Here is a 10,045-nt window from a genome sequence, read left to right on the forward strand (position 1 = left end):
CAACATTTAATTCTTAAGAACGACAGTATATATCGCTGGTTGGCACGGAGCTGACGCGTGACACAGAGGCGTAAAATACTACAATAACCCGTGAACTATAAAATAAAAAATACAATATTGAGTTCATCGATAAAATACGATACATCATCTATACGATAAACCTTTCTAATGTATTTTGATTTTCTTCTTTCAATGGCGTATAAAACATTTTTCTTCTTGATTTATTGTACCGTGATATTTTTTTAACATCATTAGTCTTAGGTTAAATTGATAGGAAAATAATGTTACTGAGTGTATTAGTACATATTATAAGTTTATTTGTGTATATGAATGTATAATATTGATCACCCGAAGATTCGCTCCCTCATGCTTATTTCACCTGAAGATTAACCACCCTAACGCTAACTGAGGTTGAGTTAGGTTATAGTTTAGGTTAGGTTAGATTAGGGATAGTAGGGTTAGGTTAGGTTATGTTAGGTTAAATTAGGGTGGTTAATCTTCAGGTGAGATTAGATGGGGGAGCGAATTTTCACATAATCCTTATAAACAACTACATAACACACACACACACACACACACACACACATACGACACCATCCTAGGAAGAAAAAAATATACCTTGAGAGTAACACTGTCTTGCCCCCAACTGACAAAATTTTAGGAAGTGAAAAAAAAACAAACAAAAAAATTACACAGAAAAAAAAAATTACAAACGAGTAACCATTGAGGGTTGATTTATGGTTGTTAATAAGGTGGTTGAGATGCCATTTGTCCCGCAAGAGTTGATGGATAGATTCGTTCTCAATTTTAGTGGATTGATGATGAGGAAAGCCAGGTGAGGTGAGGGAGGGAGGTGAGGGAGGGAGAGAGGGAGAGAGGGAGGGAGGTCTTGGTGACACAGGGAGACATATGCACACAACACACAGACGATGATGGAGGCATACCAGTGTGTGTGTGTGTGTGTGTGTGTGTGTGTGTGTGTGGGTGTGTGAAGCCAGGGTGATGGTGCTGATATTATCTTGGTGAAGTTATCTTATTGAGGGAGTTATTATACCGTAGAAGTTATCATACTAAGGGAGTTATTATACTGATGAAATTATTATACTGAAGTCATCAATACTGCAATAAATTATCATCCTGTACCTAACGAACTGAGATAACATACTGAAGTTATAGTACTGAGATAATTACCCTTAATAACTTATCATACAGAAAGTTATCCTAGTGAAGGGAATAAGTTATCGTTTCTAACATGTTATTATATACCTGATGTGTTATAGACCCTCATTAATTATACTCCATTATAGGTATATCGCATTATTATATTATCTACGTATGACTCGACTCAGAACCATAGTATTATTTACCTTGGTCACTTAATAACCAAACCTTCCTGAACTTTGATCTTCCTTTGTAGGTCAAAACAAAGGAAGAACTCATTACCCAACCTGTATTTAACGAGAATGGAATTAAGACCCACCTGTTATGTAACCCGTAATTTATTAACACCTTACCACTCTGCTGTATTGTGTTTGTGTTACCAAGATAGTCTAAATTAAATAGCTTTTATATCAGTGTTTAGTTTAATGTTTCTTTTTAATTGATGATAATGAAATGTTTTCATTCATTATTATTTTTTTTCACTAAGTTGTACAGATAATTAAATGGTCATGAATTATGTTATGGATGTGTTATTCATTAAAAGTGTATTGTAAATATGAAAATGAGACCGTAGTTATTTATTAATCTACTTAAATTTACTTAATAGTTTGAACTTCATTTTAAACACTAAGATTTATATGAGTTCTTGATGTTTAATTTTTCCTCTTTAATTTATTAGTAAAATATAATTAATTCCTGGGACTGTGATGGCTTACCTGCCTCACCTGATTGATACCTGTGATTTTTAATTATCTCCTGGATATGTACATTAATAGGTTTTTAATTTCCTCAGTATCTACCCCTGAAATCACCTAAAATAGAGGAAAGTTTCACATCACCTATTGGCACCTGCAATGAACTTATGTAAACAGTCCCTCAAAATTCACCTTAATTCCTCACCTCGATAGAGATTACACACCACAACTCACCTTTTGATCAGTATACAACACCCTCCCCACCTTACCCCCTCTCCATCTTCCACCTGTGTCCACCTTGGTTCACCTGTAAGTTCACCTACATTACCGTCACATTACTACTCTCTTAGGTGGTGATAAATGAAGGTAGGGAGGTGGTAGCTGGCCAGGATAAGTGTGACGGATTGTGTGTTGAGATGGATAGCTTGTCAAGGAGCTTTGTTGTTCTTTATTATGGTTGATTATTAATATACTGTACCCAGGGGCTTCATCCTCCTCCAGGTGAATTTTAAAGCAATTTAGAGAGAAGATTTTGTTTACAAAGTCAATATATATGATTATACAATATACAGTATAAGATATATAATGATCATTTGAAAACTATAATATTATATACTATTGTCAAGCTATTTTTCCAAGATTATTTAAAGTAATTATATCAGGATTATAATGAAAACTATTGATAATGTAATATAATGTAAACCTTCAGTGTAAAAAACCCAATTGCATTCCTCTATCTCACTATAAAAGATAAAAAGAGAGAGAAAATTTAAGATAAAAAGTCAAAGAAAAGAAAGATGAAACGTTGGGTCAGACTCACTTGAAATTCTCCACCTTCATCTCCCTCCCTGATGGTATCCTGTAGTCTGCTGACGAAGAACCTGGCCCATGTTACTACGGTCTGGCTCCTCCGTAATCACCAGTGGGAGGGGCGTGAGGGGGAAGATGTGGGGGGTGGTTAGGGAAGGATAGGATGAGGATGGGGAGATGTGGGTGGGGATGGGGGGTAGGATGGGATGAGGGGGTGATGTGGGGGGGGTGTTGAGGGAAGGATAGGATGAGGGGGGGAGATGTGGGGGTGGGTAAGTGAAGGAAGGGGTGTGAGGGGGAGATAGAGCTGTAGGAGGGAATGAAATAGGGAAATTGTGACGAAAGGAGAAGAAGGAAATGGATGGAGAAGGAAATGTGAAGAGGAGATGGAAGAGGAAAATGAGGAAGAGGAGAAAGGACGAATAAGACGAAGAGGAAGGGAAGAAGAAGAAAAGGAAGAAAGAAAATAAGATGAATAGGAGGAGATATAAGAGAAGGGGGAGGAAGAAGAGAAGTAAGAAGAGGAAGAGGAAGAAAATAAACCTTCAGAAATAAATGAATTTTCCTCAATACCTTGTTTTTGTGTTTACTCTTCCATCTGTCTGGCGACTGAGGAGGAATGTTGGCGGCCGATAATGAGGAAGAATTGACGGTGGAGAAGAAAGGTAGGGGAGGGGGTAAGGAGGGAGAAGAAAAAAAGAGAATGAAACCTTAAGCAATAAACGCATAAAAGAGAGAGAGAGAGAGAGCGAGAGAGAGAGAGAAGAATATAATGCAGATAGTGTGACAAGATGAAATGAAGAAAAAACCCAGATGGAATGAATTAGAGAAAGAAGTGAAAATGACGAGAGTTAAAATGCAGAATGAAAAGGAGAAAGAATAGGCGAGGAATAAAGAAGTAAAGGAATGAGATTAAATTAGGAGAGTAAACTGAGAAATGACTGGAGTAAGGAGAGGGAAGTTAGAGCGATGAAGAAAGAAAGAAAGAAAGAAAGAAAGAAAGAAAGAAAGGGATGACAGGGAGGTGAAAGATACTGGTCGGTTGCTTGGTTTTCTGTCAAGGGGGAGGCCTGTCTTGTTTATTTGTTTATCTTAGTTTTCTTTAAGGGGGTTTCTTGAGGTGATCTTGAAAGGGAAGAAAGGGGGGTGAGCTGGTGAGGTGCTCTTAAAGGGGAGGTGAGGGGAAGGGGGTTCGTGGCTACTCTTAAGGGGGAGGGGGGATTCTTGAAGTACAATGTAAGGGGGATTATTTTTAAGCTCTCTTGAAGGAGTTTTCTATAACACTCTTAAAGGTGAAATTTCTAAGGGGAGTTTCTTGACATGTTCTTGAAGAGGTCGCCTATAAAACACCCATTAACTTCGTAAGTAATCAGAACAAATAATAAACTGAATATTTTTGTCACCACAGCACAGAAAAAGAAGAGAGATTTGTTTTGAAAGTAATTAGGTCAATAATTACCATCATTATTACTCTCACTCAAAACAGGAAGGGATGGAGTCTGTCTCTTAAATGGCGTCACGGTTGTTATACCTCTAATACCAAAATGACCCTGAGGGAGGAGGAGGAAGAGGAAGAGAGGAAGAAGACGGAGGAGGAGGGAGAGGAGTGACAGGAGGAGGAAGAAGTTTAGGAGGGTAAAGAAGACGAGTAGGAAGAAACGGGAGGAGTAGAAGGGAGAGCAGGAGGAGGAAGAGGCTTAGGAGAATAAAGAGCTCAAGGAATAGGAAGAAGACTAGAAACAGGAGTAGAAGAAAAAGGAGAAGTAAGATTAGAAGGAGGAGGAGGAGAAGAGTAAGAGAAAGGGAAGGAGGATGAGGAGCACGAGGAGGGGAAAAAGGAGGAAGAGGAGGAAGAGAAAGAGCATGAGGAGGAGAAGTAGGAGGGAAGAGGAGGAGGGGAAAGAAGAGGAAGATGCTCCCCTCCCTCTACCACAGTCACAATATATGTTGTGTGTCGCCTTCCTCGAGTCATTTATATCAATACACGAAACTTCTCCTCTCAGCTTCCTCTCTGCCACTGGGTAAACAAAAGCGTCACACTATTAATTCAATATTTTCTACCATTTCTCAGCGCTGTGATGGTGGTGATGGTGAGGGGATAAATATGGTGAGGGATAAAGATGGTAAGAGGAAGATGAAGAAGAGCAGGAGGGTTTGTTTACGTGTGTGGGTGTAGTGTAGGGGGTGTGGGTGTAGTGTAGGGGGTGTGGGTGTAGTGTAGGGGGTGTGGGTGTAGTGTAGGGGGTGTGGGTGTAGTGTAGGGGGTGTGGGTGTAGTGTAGGGTGTAGTGTGGGTGTAGTGTAGGGGTGGGTGTAGTGTAGGGGGTGTGTAGGGGGGTGGTGTAGTGTGGGTGTAGTGTAGGGGCGTGGGTGTAGTGTAGGGGGTGTGGGTGTAGTGTAGGGGGTGTGGGTGTAGTGTAGGGGGTGTGGGTGTAGTGTAGAGTGTGTGCGTTGTTGACGTCACCAGTGGCGCCATCTATTGACTGTAGGACGAGTTACTGTATACCATGGTGACAGGGCTAAGATAATGTCACCTTTGTATTTTTTTATATGTTTTTTTTCGTCCTATTCTCTACCTGTGACGTCCTGCTTTTGTTTTTCCTCTCTGGTTAATTATTTTTACTAGATGAACCTTTTGATGTATGGCTGAAATGTTTTTTTTTTCCTAGGATGAAATATATTAATGGTGGTGTTTTGGGGAGATTTCTGGTTGCGTACTTTCTGATGCAACTATGATTGTATTTCATTGTTGTTTTAAGAGATTGTCATTTATTCTCATTTTCTTCCTCGTCTCTCTACACCCCTCCACATATCCAAATTTCTTAACTTCTCAATTATATATAAACCCGAATAATGATACACAAACATCTTCAAATATACACAAACACACAAAAAAACACAAACACAAACACTTTCAATTATCCGTATATGTTTACTACCCAGCCTCTTCCTTTTCTTCCTCTTCCCTTTATTCTTTTCCCTTCCTCTTCCCCAATCTTTATCATCCCTTTATCCATTTTCTTCCTTTCCTTCTGCCTCTTCTCCTATCCTTTCATCGTCCCCTCCCCCAAGTACTTCTCATCCCTCTCTCTTCCTTCTACATTCCTCTCCTCCTCTTTCTTCCTCCTCTTCCTACCTCTCTCCTCCTCTACCCAAGTATTTCTCACCACCCTCCTCTTCCTTCTTCTCCACCTCCCTTCTCCAAGTACTTCTCAACCTCCTCCTCCTCATCCTCCTCTTCCCCACCCACTCAACCTAGCTCCTCCTCCCAGACAAGTGAGAAATGATGCTCCCTCTCGCCTTTGTCATAATGCTTTTCACGTCATTTCACTGTTTTCACGTCATTTCACTGTTTTCACGTCATTTCACTTTGTCGAAAATCTTCCGGAGATACTGGTGAGCTGTTCCTTCTATCTGTCAGCCGAAGAGGATATCGCCAGTCTGTCAGGGAGGAAGGAAGAGGGAAGGGGAGGAGAGGGGGTAATGAGAGGGAAGAAGTAGAGAGAAGAGGGGGTAATGGGAGGGAAGGAAAAGAGAGGAGAGGGGGTAACGAGAGGGAAGGAGAAGGGAGGAGTAGGGGTTATGGGAGGAGAGGAGAAATAAGTCAAGGAGAGAGGAAAGATAACTCGGAAGAGAGGGAAAAGAAGTTGGGAGAGAGGGAATCGGTAAAGAGAGAGAAGTAAAATCGGGAGAGAATGAGGGAAGTGAAATCGGGAGCAATGGAAAGGAAGTCGGAAAAGGGGAAAGGTAAATCGGGAAAGAGGGAAGGGAAGACAAGAGAGATGGAATGGGGAATGAACATGAAGTAAAAGAGGAAAAAGTAATCATAATACAACATATAAATAAAACAAAATAAAGCAAAAGATTGAAGAGAAAGGAAGAGGGAATGAATTCACAACGAAAGAATAGAACAGATAGACATAAAAGAGTAAGAGGGAAGTAAAGAGAACACTGTGAAATGGAGGGAGAAGGAAGACGAATGTAGGAGGAAGAGGATAAAAAATAATGTATGGATCAGCGATTTTCAAAGAGGTGACGTCAATGATCCAAAGAAAGTATAGATTTAGTGAGTGTTTTTGCCTCTTTTTCTTCTTCTCCTTCGTCTGTGTATTCATTTTCGTCTTCTTTCTTTTTTGTTTTGATGCCCTTAATCTTCTTGATCATCTATTTTCTTGATACTTTTGTCTTCATCCTAATTTTTTTTTTACCTCTCTCTCTCTCTCTCTCTCTCTCTCTCTCTCTCTCTCTCTCTCGTACAAAATCCAAAAATATCTTCAATGATAATAAACCAAAACCTGAACGAAAGTTAACTAATAAACACGAGGGAAAAAAATATCCCATCCTCACAACTTTCCGTAAACTTTTATCTTTACGGCATTTTTCTTTTTTCTTTTGTTAATTGTCTTTTTTACAACTCTTTTTTTTTAATTTTTACTCACAATTTATTCTTTTTTCTTTTCAGTGACTCGTGTGGATCACCTTCTACACTACAGCGTTGGTGGAGAGCGCCCGTTCACCCTTCAGTACTAGTTAAATGGGCCCCAGTCCTGATAGACCCCTGTCGTAATTGTGCCCTTTCGTAATTGGGTCCCGTCTTGATAGGTCACTAGTCACAATAGGTCCCCAGTCATGATAGGCCCCCAGTATTAATAGACTTCAGTTGTAATAGGCCCTCAATTTAAGCTAACCTATCCATGAAAATTGCGACCGAGTCTAAATGGATGCCAGTACCATTTGAAACCTAATCCTGATGATTTTGTTCAATTTGGAGTGGGACTTATAAGAACTGGGGCCCATTAAAATTGGGCTCGATTAAGACTCGGGTCTCTTAGAACTTGGGCTTAATAAGACTGGACTAGGAACTATTAAGACTATTTGACTAGCATTACATCAGGCAGAACTAATATATAAATACCTTTATATAATACACCTGCATTGTACCGCAACTGCAGCTACATAACCAAGTACAGGTGTGTTGCATAGGTAATCAGTCAGGCTTTCCCCCCATCCTCCCCACCACCCTCGCCCTCGTATGGTCCTTGAAGACAGCACTCGAGCCGATCAATTGCATTCAAGTCGACCAATCAATCAACACCTACCGCCGCAGAGTTGACGTAAGCCTCAACTTCCAACCTGGAGTTGCCGCAATTCACCCGCTACCTGTACGAACCAGCTACCTGCATTATCCACACCCGTAAACTACCCTGTATATCCGGGCTTTTGTTGCATTCCTCAGAAGCTCGTTTCTACAGGTATCTTGCGGTTGAGAGACACTTCTTCCAGAACTTCTACAGGTAGTCTACGAGAGAGAAACACGGCTACAGGTGTTCTACGGTTGAGAGAGATACTGTTATAAATATCCTATGGTTGAGATAAACGTATATATGAAATTCTACAGGTATCCTACAGTTACTGAAGGATACTTTGCCCCGATGGTCATATAACTAGACTTCCTTTGGATACGAAAAAAAACATAGAATCTGAAAATAAAAAAAAATAAAAAATCCTACAGCTGAAAAATACGCCCACAAAATACATATCTACCAGGCGTCCTGTATGTATCCTAAAAGTCTAAGGATCCCTCCGACCCCTGCTATGTCAGATTCTCCCTATAGTTATATATATAGAAAAAGATTCCAACTTAAACTTATAGGAAAGGATATCTGTTAATACGTGAAATTATTGAGCCAAAAAAATATGCTGTTGTTATTTTCTACGGCGGAGTCATTATTTAGTGAATTTAGTCCAATTTTATTAATTTTAACGGTGAATCATGATAAATTTTCTATCGTTAAATTTCAAGTCGTTTTAAATTTCTAAGAGTTGAAACAAGATGAATGTTTTGATACAGGTAATTTAATGTGAATTTTAAAATGTGTATATATAATTTATTAGGAATTTTACTTTATAAGAGAAATTAAAGATTCATGTTTTTAATTTTATAAAAGAATTTAGATATTTAATTCTATTATTTCCTGATAAAATTAAACAAACATAATGACATACAGTATAGAGAAAATTATATATTTTAAAATGTATCCAAACTTAGCATTATTCTAAGTGGCAAAATAAAAATTCTAATATAGGAATTTATGCACAAATCCCCTCTTTTCCTAATACATTTTATGAAACATTATAAAGTGTAAAATAGACTATGACCTCAACATTCACTAGGGAGTACAGTATATAATATTCCACATATATATTGATAATAAACTGAAATGTAAATATTGAGAAACAGATAATTTTTTGTATTAGTTAATCAGTTATTTGTCTTGAGTCTGTTATTGATACTCATGTGTATAACTATAATGTATTGTTATCATGTGTTTTAAATTATTATGTAAAGTGATAAAGATAAGATATGCATTAAAGATAGTAATTAAGTAAAGAGAGTGAAAGAGATAAAGATAGAGAAATATATATGTATATAAATAAATACATAGATAGATATATAGGCAGATAGATAGATAGATAGACAGATAGACAGACATACTCAAACAGATGCCATTGTTAAGTTTTAATTAAATTAAAAAATAATACTGGCTTTTGTTTTCATTGTTAGTTCCTTCCTGACCAAATTATCTCCACAACGCAAACATTAAAGGCTTAAAAATTTCAAGAAGGTTTAATTAAAGTGTTTGAATATATCCTCAAATAGAAGGATGATGGGAGATTGTGCTCTGTGTGTGTGTGTGTGTGTGTGTGTGTGTGTGTGTGTGTGTGTGTGTGTAAAACTGATAAAGACACAAAAAATAAAAACTATGAAATATTTAAAGAAAATTAATACATATGAAACAAAACAAAATCGAAGTTAACGAAACACAAACGGTAATAAATAAGGTAGAAATACGATAAATAAATAAATAAATAAAATAAAATAAAATAAAATAAATGAATAAATAAATAACAAAATAGTTATAAAATTATCAACTTATTAATATACAAAGATTAAACTCGATTATTCCTTAAAATTACCAAAAATATATGAAAAATTACTACAAAAAATCCCAGTCTTTACCCTAAGTGGACAAGTGACTGGATCTGTCAAAGGTAACACTTAACAGTCATATTAACTGAGAGTTAATTGAATTTACAGTCATCATTGCATGTTGTTCGGTGATTGGTTAGTTTAACTGGGTAATTTCCATCCCTCCTGTCACTTAACTGGAACAGCATTATTTATACTGTCAGAAATTGGGGCATTACCACTTCCATTCTCAGCTAACTGGGTCATTACCACTTCCATTCTCAGCTATCTGGGTCATTACCACTTCCATTCTCAGCTAACTGGGTCATTACCACTTTCACTATCAGTTAACTGGGTTATTACCGCTTCCATTCTCAGCTAACTGGGTCATTACCACTTTCATTCTCAGT

The 10,045-nt window shown here is 37.9% G+C and overlaps 1 long non-coding RNA gene across 1 annotated transcript in view; it reads left to right on the forward strand.

Annotated features, from left to right (window-relative positions):
- LOC121869266 overlaps positions 1 to 7,866 on the forward strand; it is a 39,507-nt gene extending 31,641 nt beyond the window's left edge. Inside the window, exon 3 of the long non-coding RNA XR_006089519.1 lies at positions 7,128 to 7,866. This is a non-coding gene — a long non-coding RNA (uncharacterized LOC121869266). The remainder of the gene's footprint in view (positions 1 to 7,127) is intronic.
- Positions 7,867 to 10,045: the final 2,179 nt, after the last annotated feature.

Source organism: Homarus americanus, unplaced genomic scaffold (assembly GCF_018991925.1).
Source record: "Homarus americanus isolate GMGI-L3 unplaced genomic scaffold, GMGI_Hamer_2.0 scaffold36734, whole genome shotgun sequence".
Classification (NCBI taxonomy): domain Eukaryota; kingdom Metazoa; phylum Arthropoda; class Malacostraca; order Decapoda; family Nephropidae; genus Homarus; species Homarus americanus.